The 18859-nt window shown below is 37.4% G+C and overlaps 1 long non-coding RNA gene across 1 annotated transcript in view; it reads right to left on the bottom strand.

The window, feature by feature from the left end:
- Positions 1-18859, bottom strand: part of LOC116153535 (uncharacterized) — a 795234-nt gene that overhangs the window by 493456 nt on the left and 282919 nt on the right. The window lies entirely within an intron of this gene.

Below are 18859 nucleotides of genomic sequence, written 5' to 3' on the forward strand. Positions count from 1 at the left end.
TATTTTGATCAATTATTCCCTCTCTCTTTTCATTGTTTTCAAATTACCCTTTCTCCTTATTCTATGTTCAGTCTTAAAAATTTCTCCCTTAATTCTGCATCTATCCCTACCTCCTTTCCCACAGCTTTCTTTGTTTTCTGTCCAATTATCTAACTCCCAACACTGTCATGCAATTTGCTTCTATCCTCTCATCTTGACAGTTCAACTTTCTTGGCAATGGCCACCAATGACGTCCACATTGCCAAATCCAATGGGCTGAAATTTCTAGCATTTGACACTATTGATTAGACTTTCCTTCTTAAAGCATTGCCCTTCTTTGGCTTCTATTATACAATCCTAAATAAAAGAGATTTCTTTTCAATTCCTTTTACTGGATCTTTTCACTCTGCTCATCCATAAAATGCTCTATACTGGACCTGCTTGTTATTTTTACCTTACATTTCTTCCTTTGTGTTCCAATCTATTCTGTACATTTACATGTATAAATATGAGTCCCAAATCAGAACTTCTAGCCTCAGATACTTCTGAACTCTACAACCAAATATCTAATAACCCACTGTAATGCCTGCCTTGATATCTTTTTCCCCATGGGTCATATTTTGAAGAAACTGCTATCTATGCAATCAACCGTGCCAGAAATTTGGGAATCATTTTTGAATGCTCATACATCCTCATTTCCCATATCTCATCAGAGCACTAGGTCTTGTCAGTATACACCCCAAAGCCAACCCTACTTTATCAACTTCCCTCTAACTCTGCATGCTACCACTGCCTTAGTACAGATTATCATCTCATCCCTTAGGACAAATCTGTTAAAGAACATAATTAAAGACTGAAATGATGACTTTTATACAAATATAAAATGAACATGAATCAAGCATTTTATTTAACTAATTAGTTAATGAGGAGACCAATAAGATGTTGGAATGGGCTCAAAGGAGTATTCAAAGTATCACACATATAGGCTAATCAAGAATGCTGAACTACATGTATAAATAGTTGCAAAACTTGCTTTTTCCACAGTAGAGAGGGAAATTGATTTTCCTTCCACCAGACAGAATTCATTTGCACATCTATGGACAAGAGTCATTTGTGTTGCTGTGATCTACAATTTACAGTTTTAAATAGCTCAGATAATGAAAGATGCAAACTCCATACAATCATATAACTGAGAAGTGCGTGCTCTAGACAACACATATATCTTGATTGAAGACATCTCATAATGTTTTTGGTCTACTTCAAAGTCCTTCACAAATTTTTTTGAAAACTAAAGTCTACTAATACCTCTCCCATGTTCAAAATTCCTCGTGGCTTCCTCCCAACCACAAAATAAAATCCAATCCCACCCAACTGGGTGGGATGGCCATCCTCATCTCCTGATCTCCAACTCTACCCATCTTAACATCCACAGGGACTTCATACTGGAGGAAGCAATACCAAAATGCTTCCACTTTTCCAAATACCCCTAGCTATTTTATACTCAGTACCCTTCACCTGCCATAATCTTTTCTAGAATGTGCTTAGAATGTAGTTTGGTGCAGCCATTATGAAAAACAGTGTGAAGATTCCTTAAAACACTAAAAATAAACATACCGTATGATCCAGCAATCCTACTCCTGCCCATACATCTGAAGGGAGCTCTAATTCACAAAGATACATATACCTCAATGTTCATAGCAGCACTATTTACAATAGCCAGGACTTGGAAATAACCTAAATGTCCATCAACTGATAACTAGATAAAGAAGTTGTGGTATATGTATACAATGGAATACTACTCAGCCATAAAAAGAATAAAATAATGTCATTTGCTGCAACATGGACATACCTTCATTGTCTTACTAAATGAAGTAAGCCAGAAAGAGAAAGAAAAATACCGTATGATATCACTTACATGTGGAATCTAAAAAAAAGACACAAATGTATTTACAAAACAGAAACAGACTCACAGACATAGAAAAAAAGTCTTATGGGTTACCAAGAGGGGAAGAGGGGTGGGATGGGACAAATTGGGATTTTGAAATTCGCAGCTACTACTATACACAAAATAGATAAACAACAAGTCTATACTGTATAGCACAGGGAACTATATCTAATACCTTGTAGTAACCTATGACGAAAATGAAAAACAATATGAAAAGCAATATATGTATGTATATGTATGACTGAAAACTTATGCAGAAATTCGCATAACATTGTTAACTAACTATATTTCAACTATAAACAATTAAATAAATAACTCTGAAATTTTTTTTAAAATGGCTTACTAATTTCAAAGCCTTTTTTCCCCTGGAAGATTCTCCAAATAGAGTTAATTATTCCCTCTCTATTAATGCAAATTATTTGTCTTCACATATGATTCCCCATAGACTGAGAACTGCCTAGGGATTAAATATTAACATTTATTGTGTAGTTATTAACAACAGAGATTTTACAGTCAGATATGAGTTCAAATTCGGAATCCTGGCATGGGGGTATAGCTCAGTGGAAAAGCATTTGACTGCAAATTCTGAATCCATTACCTACTAATGTAATAACATGGGAAAGTTACTTCACCTCTCTGTTCCTTAATTTCTTCATCTGCAAGTGGAAAGTTTGTAATTTTGAGTGTTGGCTTTGAATTAGATCACCTGTTTAAATACCTGTCCTATAATTTACTAACTCTTCCAAGGAAAACCACTTGTCCTCTAGCCAATTTCTTCATCTGTAAAACAGCATTGATAATAATACCTCATAAGATTCTTAAAAGATGTAAAGATATAATACATGTAAAGCAGTGTAATGATTAATTTTATGCATCAACCTGGCTATGTATAGCACCCAGATATTTGGTCAACTAACAGTCTAGATATCACAGTAGAGGTTATTTTTTAGATGAGATTAACATTTAAATCAGTAGACTTTAAGTAAAGCAGATTACTCTCCATAATGTTAGTGGGCCTCACCCAATCTGTTAAAAGCCTCAAGAAAAAAAGACTGATGACCAAAAAGGAAGAGGGAAATCTGCTTCAGGATTGTCTTTGGACTTGAGCTATAACATCAACTCTTCCCTGGGTCCCCAATCTGTTAGCCTGTCCTGCAGTTTTCTGACTTGCCAGCCAATTCCTTAATATAACTTATTATTATTATTAGAGCTTTGTGGAATAAATGAATGAATGCATGTAAAATACTTAGCATAACATCTGGCACATAACACATACTCAACAGATTTTGTATAGTATTATTAATCATTTCTATATTTCCAGAGCCAAACATAGTACCTGGCAAAATAAATATTTGTTAGTTATCTGAATGGATGGATGGATGATGAGTGAAAAAAAGTACACTATCAGATAAAATATAGCAATCACTTTAAGCTCACATTAATATATATTTTCATGTTAATTATATGGTTTTAATGTTAAATATTAAAGGTATAATTCTGAATATGACAGTTGTGGAGTATAATAAACTCAGAGAAAGGGAAAGTGCTTGAGGAGAGACTAACAATTCTGTCGTGTTGGAGAGTAGAGGACTGGTCTGAGATTAAAAACAAGAAATACAAGTTAGTTGGCCTTCCACATTCTCAGCTTCTGCATCTGCAGATTCAGCCAACTGTCAGTTAAATTTGATAAGCAGTTCTTTAAACATGCAGGACACATGGGTTTGGGATGAATGAGGGTGCTGAGGGACAACTGTATATTTTTAAAAGATAGCCAACTCAAGTGTGGGAGTGATATAAATACTATCAATGAATTCATCAGCCAATAGTTGGACTCCAGATACCAAGCCAGAGGTAAAAGTCAAGAGTTCCAAGACATTGAGTCAAGCATGAAGACCCAAGATGGGAGTTAGAAGGTATAGCTCTACAGGTGTAGCTCTATCATCCAGATATATTAACATGGCCATGTCTCACTTGTCTTTGTAAACAGCAAGTCTTTGACACTAAGTCTTCCTCACATTATACCCTCTTTCTTGCCTTCACTGCTATGCTTCCTGAAAGAAAAATCTACCTTCTCTGTTACTTCTGTTAAAGAAAAATTGCCCATAGTGGAGTTAAACAGGCAAGGAAGACTTGATTCAAGATAATTACAATAGGTATCAAGACTACTGGAATGGGACAAAGATACTGAACTCCAATGAAATAAAAGGAGGAGGATTTTTAAGCATTGAGTAAGTCAGTGCGATAGTCCTGGAAGACACTGGGGAGTGAGGAGGTTGGTCAATTTGATTAAGCCATCTGTGTTTGCTAATTGATGCTAATTAAAGTTAGGCTTCTATCCTCCCAGAGAGACTGAAAAATAGGGGACTGTCTTCCTTAATCAAATTTCAAAGGGATGGCTCCTAAGTCCTTCATAAAGACATTCCTACGTTGTAAAACTTATTAGAGGCTGAAAGATTTACATCTAGAAAGAGCAGAGAAAGAATTTACAATTGCTAATGGTTTTATAAATATCCTAAGAGAATGGCAGTCAAGAAGAAACCTGTCTAAAGTTTAGTTAAATTAAGGAGAGCATTAAGACTGTCTTGGTCATTTCTTAATTAAGCCATATTTTCTTCTTCATCTAAGTAGTTTGATCTCTTTCCCCATATCACTCAGTGAGCCTACTTTTACTAAAATCTCACATACTAAAGCTGTGTAACTAACTAAAGTCGGTATTACTTACTTTTTATTTTCCTTGGTTTGTCTGTTGTTTTGACTAGTATCTCTGATATGTTCTCCTCCTCTTAGATGTCTTTACAATATGCTACTCTGGTTTGTCCATCTTTTTAGAAGTCCAATGTGCTATCCATTGCGCTACAGAGCCACCTTGTCCATCTTTTTAGATGTTGCCTGGAGCAATTGGAAGTCTTTCTCTGTTGGTTTGATTTTTACCTTGTTCCTTTCCTCTCTTCTCTTTTTCTTTTAATTATTTGCACTCAATTATGAAAACCTCGTTCACCATCCCAAGGCAAGCAACACAACTTCTCAGAGAAAAATTTTTTGTTCACCAGATACAGCAAAAACCTAGCAATGTATTAAATGAGCTGCAAACTTGTGAAGCAGAAGCCGTTGTTCCTTGTGTCCAGTATCACTGTAAAATTTGCAATTCTTCACCAAAATCAAAAATTAAAACCAAAGAAAAACTGCCTTTTTGACAAAATCCACTGCTACTACAGCAGTTTAACTCTCTGTTGGCACAGTCACCGTCATTATGTTTGTTACACAGTGCCTCTGCTTCCCAGATGATCTCATGAAGTTCTCATCACCATATGAATATTACATAAGCATTTAAAATTCAACATGCCTCCAATTCAATTTATATTCTTACTCCAAACCTGCTAATCTTACCATGATTTCCCATCTTATGACACCTCCATCCTCACAGTATTCATAAACCCTTCTCTTTTCTGTCACCCCTATCCAGTCTACCAACAAATCCTGTCTATTCCCTCTCCTGAATAGCCGGTCACTCTCATAACTTCTTTACTCCTGCTGTCAATGCTTTACCTCCATCCTCATTTCTCATCTGAATTATTTCAGTGGCCATCCAATAAGTATCCCTATATCCCCAATCCTCTGACTGAAATACAATCTTTATAATGCCATCAGAGAAATTCTTTCTAAGCTGCACATCTAATCATTGTTAAACTTCCTGATTCAAATCCTTCAGGAGGCATCCACTAGCATCATGATAAAAATCCAAATTTATTATGATGGTAAATAAGGCCTTTCAAAACCTGCTGTCTACTTCTCCAGCAGCAGCATCTCTCACCATTCTTACCCTCAAAATCTATGCCCCAACAAACTGAACTATTCAAAGATGCAGGATGTTGTGTACTCTCTATCGCCTGCTACCTTACCTCTCATGTTGCTCCTTCTGGCTGAAAACCAGCACCACTCCCTCATTTGCCTAGGAAACCTCTATGCTTAGCAATCTCTATTTTTTTTTTCTTATTGAAGTGTAGTCAGTTTACAATGTTGTGTCAATTTCTGGTGTACAGCATCATGTTTCCAGTCATACATCTACATACATATATTGCTTTTCATATACTTTTTCATGATAGGTTACTACAAGATATTGAATATAGTTTCCTGTGCTATACAGTAGAAACTTGTTTGTCTATTTTATATATAGTAGTTAGTATCTGCAAATCTTGAACTCCCAATTTATCCCTTCCCACCCTCTTCCTCCCTGGTAATCATAAGTTTGTTTTCTGTCTGTGAGTCTGTTTCTGTTTTGTAAGTAAGTTCATTTGTGTCTTTTTTTAGATTCCACATATAAGTGATATCATATGGTATTTTTTTTTCTTTCTGTTTTACTTCACTTAGTATCACAATCTCCAGTTCTATCAATGTTGTTGGAAATGACTTTTTTATGGCTGAATAGTATTCCATTGTCTATATATACCATATCTTCTTTATCTAGTCATCTGTCAATGGACATTTAGGTTGTTTCCATGTCTTGGCTATTGTAAATAGTGCTGCTATGAACACTGAGGTGCAGGTATCTTTATGAATTTGAATTCCCTCTGGATATATGCCCAGGAGAGGGATTGCTGGATCATATGGTAAGTCTACTTTTAGTTTTTTGGGGAATCTCTATACTGTTTTCCATATTGGCTGCACCAAAGAGCATAGGAGGGTTCCCTTTCCTCCACACCCTCTCCAACATTAATCATCTGTGGATTTTTTAATGATGGCCATTCTGACTGGTGTGAGGTGATACATCATTGTAGTTTTGATTTGCATTTATCTGATAATTAATGATATTGAGCATTTTTTTCATGTGCCTGTTGGCTAGCATATCCCTTTGTGAGACACCTCCTCATGAAATCCTTCCCTACTCTGTCTCCAGAGTGACCTGGTAACCTCTCTATGAGCTCATGGTGACCTGCATTAACCTCTTTCATAGTTCCCATCATATTGTACAGTAATAGTGCATTTATTCATTTTCCCCCCATTTCAGTAAGAGGGACTAATCCCTTATCTCTGTATCCCCAGTACAAGGTGACTGAGTTCATGGCTCATGCAGTCAAATCTAGGTTCCTGTAAAGTACAATTTCAGAGCTATAAGAATCAAATTATATAATATATATAAACCTTTAGCCAGATGCATGATGGAGCTGGGTTACATGATGACAAAGAGAAATTGTCATATATACTAGTATGAGCCCCCATCTAGAAACATAGGGAAATATAACCTATTAGACAGCCTAACATTTGTAGCATTCAAACATACAATTAACATTGTAAATTTAAATTAAAAGAAAGAAGGAGCAAAGTGCTGAAAAATCATATGATCTACAATAGGCATTACCAAAATTTTCTACATGACTTTACAGTCCCTGGAAGCTCAATGATGTCCCATGATTTCTCAATGTTTCACAGGAGCAATTTTATCAAGATCTCCAGTCAATCATGGTACCTAAAAGGCTGAAGCTCCTGCCCTATGCTCTAAACCCAGATAAGAAAGAGGGACACTTCTGACTATATCATGTGGATATGCCAATTTCCTCTTCTAGCAAATGCTTCTCTGTGGTGTAGGAAGTATAAAGCTCTTTTTGGATACCCCCAATCTCAACAGAGGTGACCTCCATGTTCTACGCCTCTTAATTTTAATATCAAGTATTCCCATCCCTATACTGGCTATCTACTAACTTAAGCTCTTCACTCATTGTGGATAGGTTTGCTCCCTAAAAAGAATTCTCAGGTTATGTGATTCACTGAGGCAGTGGTTCTCAAATCTGCAAGCACATGAGAATCACCTGGAGCCACTTATTAAATAAAAGATTCGTTGAGTCCCATCTTTAGTATTCTGTATTTTTAATAAGTGCCTGACATAATTCAAGTGAATCTGACCCCTGAACCAGAATTTAAGGGAAGGATTCTACCCTGACTGCCTCTCCATTTTATCACCGTCATTGTTGGTTACATACTTCCTTCCTTCTGCATTTCTTCCTTACTGGTGAGAGACAAAAAGAATTCAGGAAAATTCTGTGATTTGGGATACAAAGCACAAGTTTTCTGGTAGTGAAACTACAAAAATTATCTCTTCAGGAGGCCAGACACTTTTTCCTCTGAAACATCCCTATGCTAAAACAACTGCAGGATGCTGAACAAGGCATCAAAGACAACCAGCTTAAAAGTCTCAGTGACAACTCTTTACTGTTCTTTCTTGTTGACTAGCTATATTCAAAATATTCTGAAAAATGCAAAGAATTGTGCAACATAAGGTATTATTATTACTATCTTAATATTCATGCCTAATGTATCCCTTTTACCTGTGGCAGTGTTCAAGGAGCCCTGCATATCTGAGAAAGCTATTTCTTAAAGAAGCTATGACAAACAATGCTTGCAGAATTAGATATTTCAAAGACACCGAGGTTGCATGTCACCAAGAAGGTTTTCAACAGTGTTATTTATGACCTCTGATACTTAGGAACCATTGTGATTTTTTTTTTCAACTTAATCTACAGGGGTTATCTGCCCATTAGTAAACCTCTTTTGTGCATGTCTTAAAACTATCCAAGTCACTCAACAGCTACTAGGACTGATGGGCCAGAATAATTTCAATAATTTTAACTACAAAACTGTACAAGGAGATTATCATCATAGTTTATGTACAGGAGAAGAGAGGAGGACATTTGCTTTTGCAAAATGGAATACATTTTGGTCTGACAAGTAATAAGCAAATTTTATCATTATTTAAATAGCAAGACCAAGACTTTTTTTTAAGTCACAAATGATTCTCCAAGTTCTAAGAGCATTTTAGATTTAGCTGAAATGTTCCATAACATTGATATAAACTAGAATAATCCTCCTAATGTTAACGTGCCTAAGTGTCAGTGGAAGAACAAAAATACACTGTTGGCAGTTAAGAAGTTGGTAAGACTGTGCTCTTTTGAAAAAGGGACCATCATGACCCAAATTTTATTCAGTCTCTGAGATGGTAAAGCAGCCTCTTCAATGAACAGGAAAATCATGAACCATTAGCTGAAACAAATTTTCTGTTTTGCCACATGGACTTTCATTTTAGACACAGAAACAACATGCTTCTCAATTTCATTTATCATGACAGGCTACCAGAAGCCTTTGCAAGCATTTATTGAATCCTCACAGATCACTGGAAATATTTTCCAATGTGTTCTAAGCCAATTGAAGGATCCTATGAATAATACTACCTTCCATGACATAATATAGCTTTGGAATAATGGGAAATCAGGGGACCTAAAGAGTAGGTTTGAATCTTGGCTTATTAAGTACTAGCTGTGTGATTTGGATCAGGTTACTTACAATAATTTGAAATTTTTAAAGTTAACTTTAAAAAAATTATAACTGTAAAATGATTATAAATCAATAAAAAATGTTTAAAAAATTATAACTATAATCAAGTGAGGGATGGGAAAGGAGAAGCAATGGTCTCAGGAAATGGAAGACTTTGGTTTGACAAGTCATATGTTGCATAATAGGCAAATTTTACTACTATTTAAAAGGAAGACTTTAATCTAAATTTGAGCTTAAATTTAAAAAATCAAAATAATAATAAAACACATGAGGTCAAATTGTTGTGCTTATAATCTTCTGATACTATTGTTTATATTATAAATTGATTAAGGATTTTAAAAAATAATATATGTAAAAATATCTGAAGCATACTGAATCCTTAATAATTTACCACATATATATGTCAAACTCAGTCTCTGTAAGTAGGTTTCTATTGCTCAAATATGTGTAGTAAAGAATTTGGCTTTACCCAAAGAGAGGTCTGGACTTTGCCCTCAACATATTGCCCTCAATATCTGATAGGGGTGTCTTTGTTTAGGGCAGGGGCTGACCATGACATATTTTAGGGTGAGGCTGGCTACACCCAACAGTCTTAGGTTGGGGATTGGCTATGCCAGGAAGATCAACCATGTTTTAGGGTGTGAGGTTTGGGTCATGTGGCATCTGCCATCTAGCATCTGAGGTCAAACACATGGGCAATCAATCAATCAATCAATCAATTGTGCCAATGTAATGGAGCCCCCAATAAAAACCTGAACACTGAGGCTTGGGTGAGCTTCCTTGGTTGGCAATATTTTGTGCATATTGTTACACAGCAATTCTAGAAGGGTAACATATCCAGAGGACAAAGGAGGCTTCCCATCTGAAAACTACCCAGACTCTGCCCTATGGGTCTCTCCCTCTGGCTGTATCCTTTCACTGTCATAAGCCGTAACTGTGAGTTTAATAGTTTTCAGTGAGTTCTGTGAGTTCTTCTAGTGAATTATCAAACCTGAAGGTGTCACTTAAAGCTCACCCCAAAACTTGAAATAGGGGTCAGAAGTAAGAGTAGTATTAGGGACTGTCCTCTCAACCTTTGTAGTTTGCTAACTCTGAGTAAAATAAAAGCGTATTACTTAAGTTCATATAAATGACAAATCTTGACTAAGAATTTACTCTTTGCGATAAAGTCTTCAAAATAAAAGATAAAATAAGCAAATCATTGAACACTTTTAAAACATTACTGTTCTATCAATCATACATTTTTATTACAATTGGAAGTTACCTAATTAAAAAATACCTCCAAGTACCTAATGCTTGTTTGGTTGAAGATAGATATAAAGGCCATGCCCATAAGACCTACCTAAATATTCAAGGTTCTTGCGTATTAAAAGGGTTACACTATTATTGAGGTTTTTTTCTTTTTATAAAATCATGATGAATTGGTCTAAATAGAAAGATCCAGGCCAGAGTCCAGTAACACCTAACCTACAGATTTTTTTTTAATTCAAGAAACAATATCCCACTCTTTCTATATTTGGCAACATTGATATCCCACCAAGATCAAGCCTGAGAGGCTCTATCATATTCTGGAACACCTGGAGAGGCCACAGGATGAAAGACCAGGTGATTACTGCAGCTCTTGTTATTTACAGTATGAAGACTTTCAAAGTTTGTTTAAATTACCATCAGTGCTCTACCCTTTCTCTAGAGCAGTGGTACTTGACTGAGTGTGACTGTGCCCCCAGGGACATGGCCTTGTCTAGAGATATTTTTTGGTTGTAATAAGTGTGAGGAGATAATACTGGCATCTTGTGCATAGAAGTCAGAGATACTGATAAACATTCTGCAAGGCACAGGGAAACTTCCCACAACAAAGCACTGTCCAGCCTCAAACGTCACTAGTGCTGAGGTTGAGAAATCACACTCTAGAGATGTATAGTTTCAGTCAAACTAAATTTTTGTCAATGACATCAATTCAGGAAGATTTCACTTTGGTTCATTCTAAAGATAGCACTATTTCCATATATAATAGGGCAACCATACCTACAGGTCCAAATCAAATACTCCCTTATTTGAAGTAAAATCCTAAGGTATTTAAGCTTCATATATAAATACACAACTCCTCTGGGGTAACTGAAAATACAGATTTCTCAAACTCCTTTTTCAGAAACTCTTAATCAGTATTTATGAGTTGGGACCTAAGAATCTTTATGTGTATCCATTCTCTAGAGGATGCTAATTAGAAGCCACCTTTCGGAACTGCTAACCTGGAGAGCCATCTGCAGACCTTGTTAAAAATACAGATTATCAAACCTACCCTAGAGTCACTGAATCAGAATTTTCATGGGTGAGACCTGAGAAGCTGTGTTTTTAACAAGTGTTCCCAGATGACTCTTATCATCAGACATGTTTGGGAAACACTGGTTAAGAGAGTATCTAAAAAACCAGGATCTGTGATCACAGCTTATAGGAAAAGCAGCATCCTTTCATGAGGATGACATAACTAAAAGAAAAAAAAATGTTAAAAGCTAAATTCAGCACATCAGGCCTCACAGGAGCAGGGCTCCTTGTATTTTTGGTTACGAAAATGATGACATCTATAGGATACCATGGGAGGAAGTACTTGACCTCTTCTCTGTGAAAGTATTGTCCCTAGAACTGTTGAAAACATACTTTGTAGAGAGAACTGTCATCAGTAAATTTCCCTTTCATGGATATTGCAGAGAGAAATTTCTCAGCCACTCCTTTGGATTCTACATCCAGATGTGTAAACATTAACATAATGGTAAATAGAGACAATGAAGAAAGGCAGACCAGGACCCATGGCAAACTCCATCCTCTGGCAGGACTGAATCCTTCCAAAATTAGAATTCTCAAGGGCACAAGATCTCAGCCTTGAAGTGCACTCCTGCTAATGCTTCTGACTCAAGTACTTCAGACACACCTCAACACAACACTGATGAGTATCTAGGTAGCTTCACTTGTGTCAGGCTTCCCACCATCTGATTAAGATCTCATAAGTGAGTCATATTTCTTAAGCAATGGGCAGACCATGTTGCGCAGTGACAGAAAATAAGTGAATCATTCTGAATCCAACTATTTCATAAAGCTATAATAAAAGCCTACATAAGGGGACAGTACTTACTGAAAATAACTCCTGTTGGTCTCTATATATGGTCAGCTGCAGACTCACACAATCTCAGCTTAGGATCTCTATTATCATCTAATTCAACGATCAGAGGCTGAAATATTCACTACAGTAACCAGCTCAGTAATCCCAAATCTGACTACGTGACAGATTATATACTGGGAAGGTTAAAAAAAATACACATTTGGGGACCTTACCCCAGTCCGGCTTTAGTAAAATGTCTAGTGAGTGGTAAAATCTCCAAATTATGGTTGTACTTTCTGCTTTTGGGCAGCTTTTTAAAAAAAATCTCATTAAATCATTAAATTGTCATAAAATGGTTCCAATCATTGGTTCTAGTTCAATCATCTGAGGCCTGTTCCAGAGGTCTTCTTTTATTCTCAGGTAATATCTCCAATCTTTCCACTGCTCAACATGTGAAAAACATGCCTCTAACATCTGCTTGGACTCCCATAATTATTTTCTAGTTCTAGAATCACAGCCCAGAAGAAATATAGCTTTCTAGTGCAGAGTGGAGCAGGGCAGGCACCTCCCTCACATTCTAGATAGCCTGTTTCTGTTAGTGCAACCTAGCTGTTCTTAATTACACATCACCTGCCCATTCTCTAGCTAGATCTCAATCCCTTTTTGCAATCATTTTACATTTTCTCAGTCAAGTTCCCCTTCTTTTCTCCTACAGATACTAGTCAAAATATTTATTCAACCTTCTATTTATATCATCTTATCCACTTACTCTTAACTAATTTAAACATGCTCAAAATTCATGGAGAAAACAGAAGCCTACTGTGTCTGCAATCCACCAAGTTAACATCAGACATAACACATAGTATCAAATTATCAAATCAAAACCACTCAAGTCAAGGATTCTACATGGTATCAATTTTTAGTAATACCGTCAAACACATAAGCAATCAAAAGGCACAGACAAGGAAGGTGAAGTTTGGGTTATACTATGTGGCTCCCCAGCTCCTTCCTTTCCACAGTGGACAGGAGCCATTCCACCCAGAAGAAAAGATGAGGTCTCTAAGTGATACTTGTGGCTTATCTTATGTAATCAGGAGGGATCAATTATGAGACAGCTCCATTTTATACCCCAGAGAATTGCAGAACTTATGTGACATTTTGCATGAGCTGTACCACATAAATCCATAAATCCCAGATACATTTCCATGAACAATTCTAAGCCAGGGATAGCTTCTAAAGGGCATTCCATAGATAAGGACTCTCTGCCTAAAAAATAGATTTAGTGTATTTACCATGTTTATAAGAAGATGAGACTAGATCACTAGTCTTCTCTTCTTTCCCTCAGAAACATCACCCTGGTAATCAGGGAAGAAATGAATCACAAACTGGCTGCTTTAGCTCCTTGCTTCCAACATCTTTACTTACTGTTGTCTTAGTGGAAGAAGTCCTCTAAGACACCTATTTTCATTAATCAGGTGCTCTGAATATCATTCCCTCAGCTATTCTTTTTCATTATGCCTTGTGATACTGCTTTTTTCCTTTTTTAAATTATGCCCTCTTTTTCTTTCATTACACCCTCAAATATAGCTTAACATATTCCCATCTATCAGCATCTTCTCCTTACAACATAAATATTCTCATTCTCCCCCATTTAAAAACTATTCCTCAGTCATTTATTATCCTTGAGATACGTAGTATCCCCTTTTTCTTTACTACAACTGAAATTCTTGGCACTTGCTTAGACCTAAATGTGACTGTTGCTCATCATACAGGGTGTTTGATGTCACCTGAGCTATAGAAGACATTTTCTGTTGCCTACTGAACACCTCCATCTGGATGTCCCACAAGCGCCTAAATCTCAGAATAACCAAACCTAAAATCGTCACCTCTAACTTTTCTTCCCAAACATGAGTTTCTGTGTCTATTTTCCCATTTTAGTGAATGGAATACACATATACCTAGATTTCAAAACTTGAAATCAGGTGAAATGTCCCTTTCCCCACTGATACTAGCATCCAGTAAGTGATTGAGTGCCATCATTTGTGTCTCCATAATAAATCTCAAATTCATTTCTTTTCACTGCCAAGAACAGTGCATTAATTTGAAACTTTATCATGTGAATTCAGCAACACAACATCTAAATCAAGTCATATCCAGCCTAGAGTTCTCCATATTTTCCAGTCATCAAAAGAAGCCTCATAAAATCCTAATGTCAAGATACACTAAGTCTAACACATTTTTCTCATCTGCCAGCTCAGAAAACACAACAGTAATGGAAATGAGGCAGTAATCTGGTAATATGATTTATTCTGTGACATTATTTGGATACTGGATTTCCACCTTTACTGTTTATTTGACTTTACCAGTAAGTTTTTTCATTGTGTAATTTTCTAGTTATGGCCTTTTCTTTTCTGCCTAGAGAAGCTCCTTTAACATTTGTTATAAAGCTGTCTTGGTGGTGCTGAATTCTTTTAGCTCTTGCTTGTCTGTAAAGCTTTTGATTTCTCCATCAAATCTGAACGAAAGCCTTGCTGGGTAGAGTACTCTTGGTTGTAGATTTTGTCCCTTTCATCACTTTAAATATATTGTTCCACTCGCTTCTGACCTACAGCATTGCTGCTGAAAAATCATTTGATAGCTTTATGTGGGTTCCTTTGTGCGTTATTTGCTGCTTTTCCCTTGCTGCTTTCAATATTACCCCTTTATCTTTAATTTTGGTCAATTTGATTACTATGTGTCTTGGTGTGTTCCTCTTGGGGTAATTTCTATATAAGACTCTGCACTTTCTGAACTTGGGAGGCTGTTTCCTTTCCCAGGCTAGGAAAGTTTTCAACTATTATGTCTTCAAATATTTTCCCCAGCCCTTTCTCCTCCTTCTGGGACACCTATAATGTGAATATTATTGTGCTTGATGTTGTCCCAGAGGTCTCTTAAACTGTCCTCATTTCTTTTCACTCTTTTTCTTTATTATGTTCTGTTGCAGTGATTTCCACTACTCTGTCTTCCAGCTCACTGATCCGTTCCTCTATATAATTTATTCTACTATAGAGTCCTTCTAGTGTTTTTCTTTTCAATTACTACATTCTTCATCTCTGTTCAGTAGTTCTTTATATTTTCTAACTCTTTGTTAAAAACGTCTAACTTCTTGTTCTGTGCAACTATTCTTCTCCCCAGTTCTTGGATCATCTCTATGATCGTTGCTCTAAACTCTTTCTCAGGTAAATTATCTCCACTTCACTTAGTTCTTCTTTGGGGTTTTATTTTTTTCCTTCATCAGGAACATATTTCTCTGCCGTCCCATTTTGTCTATGTTGGTATTTCTATTTTCACGTATGTGGCAGGTTAGTTACATTTCTTGACCTTGGTGAAGTGGCCTTCTGTAAGAGACATCCTATTGTCCCAGCAGTGCATTCTCCTCTTATCATCTAAGCTATATGCTCTAGGGTTTCCTCCTGAGAAGGCTGCACGAGTCCTTCTTTTATGTTGGTGTTTCATGGGCTTGGTTGGCCCCTAGCCTGGTTGGTTGCCAGGACTTGTCTTGTGTGGATGCTGCTGACTGCTGTTTAGTGGGGCCTGGTCATGAGGCATCTGGCTGCAGAACCGTAGGGGGCCCCAGGGTTAGTGCTGGCTCACTGGTGGGTGGAGTCAGGGTCCTGAAGGCTCAAGGGCTATTGCCCACCCACTGGTAGATGAAGCCAGTTTGGCAGGCAGAGCTAATTCTGGAGTCTGACTGCAGGTCGCAAAGATCCCAGAGCTTGTTTCACATTGTTGGGGCAGCGGAAGTTTCTGACACAGTTGGGATTGGGGACCCGGGGTGTCCCAAAGCTTGCATTGTACCACTAGTGGAAAGGCAAGGGCTCAGCTGGTTCCAAGGTGAGTGGGCTGCATTTGCATTTTGTGTCTGCTCCCCAGTGTATGAGACTGGTCTAGAGGCTACTGCAGGCTTTTTGGAAGGCAGGGCCAGTGCCTGCCCAATGGTGAGTGGAGCTGGGTCTTGGCCCTCTGGTGGGCATGGCCTTGTCTAGGGGTGTGTCTAGAAGCAGCAGCGGGCTCAGGAAGTCTTAGGCAGCCTGTCTGCTGATGAGTGCACTATGATCCTGACCAGTTAATTGTTTGGCCTGAGGTGTCCAAGCACTAGTGCCTATAGGCTATTGAGTGGGGCCAGATAAACTGCTAATGAACCAAGATAGGAGTTGCCAGCAACAGCGTTTACAGGGTAGAATGTTCTCAAAAAAGGCTACCACCAATGTCCACATCCCCAGGGTGAGCCACAGTCCTCCCCTGACTATCCAGGAGACTCTCCAAGAGCACAGGTACGTCTGCCTAGGCTCCTATCAAATTACTGCTTTTTCCCTGGGTCCCAGTGCACGTAAGATTTTGTATGTGCCCTTTAAGAATGAAGTCTCTATTTCCCCTAGTCCTGAGGGGCTCAACAAATTAATCCCCACTGGTCTTCAAAGCCAAGAGCTCTGGGGACTCATCTTCCCAGTGCCAGACTCAGGCTCACTGCTCCCTGATGCTCAAGCTAGCAACAGAAGGCAGCCCAGGTAGAATTCTTTCTCTCCGGGATCAGAAGGGAGCTGTACCATCAAGATTAGGCAAGCCCAGGGGGAACCTGACAGGGAGATGGATCAGGAGCCCCACTGATAGTATGAGCCAGGGAAGTGCCCTCCTCTCCAGTCAGACCTGAGACCTCCTCACATTTCTCACCTAGAGACACCAGTGGTACCAACAAGATGAAATTCCATCACAGTAATGTCTAGCCTAGAAGCCTCTGTCTCCACAGGCCTGAGATGTCTTATCCTCCAGACAGAGACAGTGGCAGGGGGTACCAGCAAGGGGGATTCTGCCTCATAACTGTCAGGGAAGCCTCTTCTTCTTGGTGAGAATGAACCTCCTTTCTCCCACCCAGAGGCACTAGGCAACCTGGCCAGGAGAAGCTCCTTTTGCTCCCATAGGTGGCACAAGCAAGAACCAATGGAAGTCTCAGGGTAAATAACAGACCAAAATAACATGACAAAGTCTTTGAAAATTAACTTTTCACTGGATCCACAGTCCACAAAAGTAGGCCAGGACCAATATGCCAATAAACCAAAACAGGGTGACTCCCTGCTAAAATAAAACCTTTAAATATGACCCAGACTCTCCAGGATACAAATGACTAAAATGCAATGAACAAATACAAGGTGCTGCAGTATAACGATCATTGCTAGCTATGACAGGAACTTAGATACTAAAAGAAATGTCACAAGACAAGTATGCAGGTAACAACAATGAATGCCGGAACTGGCATCTGTTGCTTAGTGTACACTAGGTACTGATCAAAGAAGGTAATATGGATTAATTATTTTGCGACTCATGATAATCCCATGGTTAAGTATTGTTCTTATTATGCTTTTTTTTCAGATAAGTAAACTGAGGCACAGGGAGATCAACTGACTTGAACTAGCTAAACAGCTCATAAGTGATGGAGGCAGGATTTACAAACTGGCAGTCATGATCATAACTTCTACTTTATACTCAAAGAGGGTAACATAAGTAGGTTAGAGTAGGTTGTAAAGGACCATGAATATTCTTTTAAGGAATATAAGTTTTGTTCTGTAAACAAATGGCTGCATGAACAGAACTGTGTTTTAAAAAATAACTCTGGCAATAACAGGAAAGATTATTTTGAAGAAAGACTGAAATAGAAATAGCAGATAATGGCCACAGTAAGCAAAGCAAAGGATATTAAGGATCTAAACTAGACAAGTGACAGTGTTACTGAGGAGAGGCTATTAACAGGGATAAAATAAGACAATAATTCTAAACATTTATGCAGCTAATATCAAAGTTTCAAGATACATGATGCAAAAACATATAAAACTTCAAAAAAAAAATAAATAGACAAATCCACAGTTATAGTCAGGGATTTCAACTTACCTTTCTCAGTGATCTACAGAACAGGTGGATTTAAAATCAGTAATGATACAGAACTAAGCAACACTATCAACTAATTCTTAATTTTTAAACTGACATTTATAGAACCCTCCAACCAAAAACAATATATCACAGCATGGAGCACTAACCAAGATAGGCCACATGCTTAGACATAAGTATCAATAAATTAAAAAGATCAAATCAGACTAAGTATAATTTATGACAAAAAAAGTAATTAAATGAAAAATCAATATAAAAAAGAAATCTGAAAAAAAATCACCAAATATTTAGAAATCAAATAACATGTTTAATATTATACGTCAAAGAATAAATCAAAAACAAAATTATAAAATATTTGAATGGAATGACCATGAAAACACAAGGAATTAGAATTTATAGAATACAGCTAAAATAGTACTCAGAGAGAAATGCACAGCACTAAAGGACCATATTAGAAAAGTAGTAAAGACTAAATCAATGACATCAGATTCCATCTGAAAAATAGAAAAAGTATACACAAGAAAGTAGAAGCAGTAAGATAGAAATAATAAAGATGAAAGCAGAAGTCAATAAAATACAAAATATATAGACACAGAGAA

This window comes from Camelus dromedarius, chromosome 5 (genome assembly GCF_036321535.1).
Source record: "Camelus dromedarius isolate mCamDro1 chromosome 5, mCamDro1.pat, whole genome shotgun sequence".
NCBI classification, from domain to species: domain Eukaryota; kingdom Metazoa; phylum Chordata; class Mammalia; order Artiodactyla; family Camelidae; genus Camelus; species Camelus dromedarius.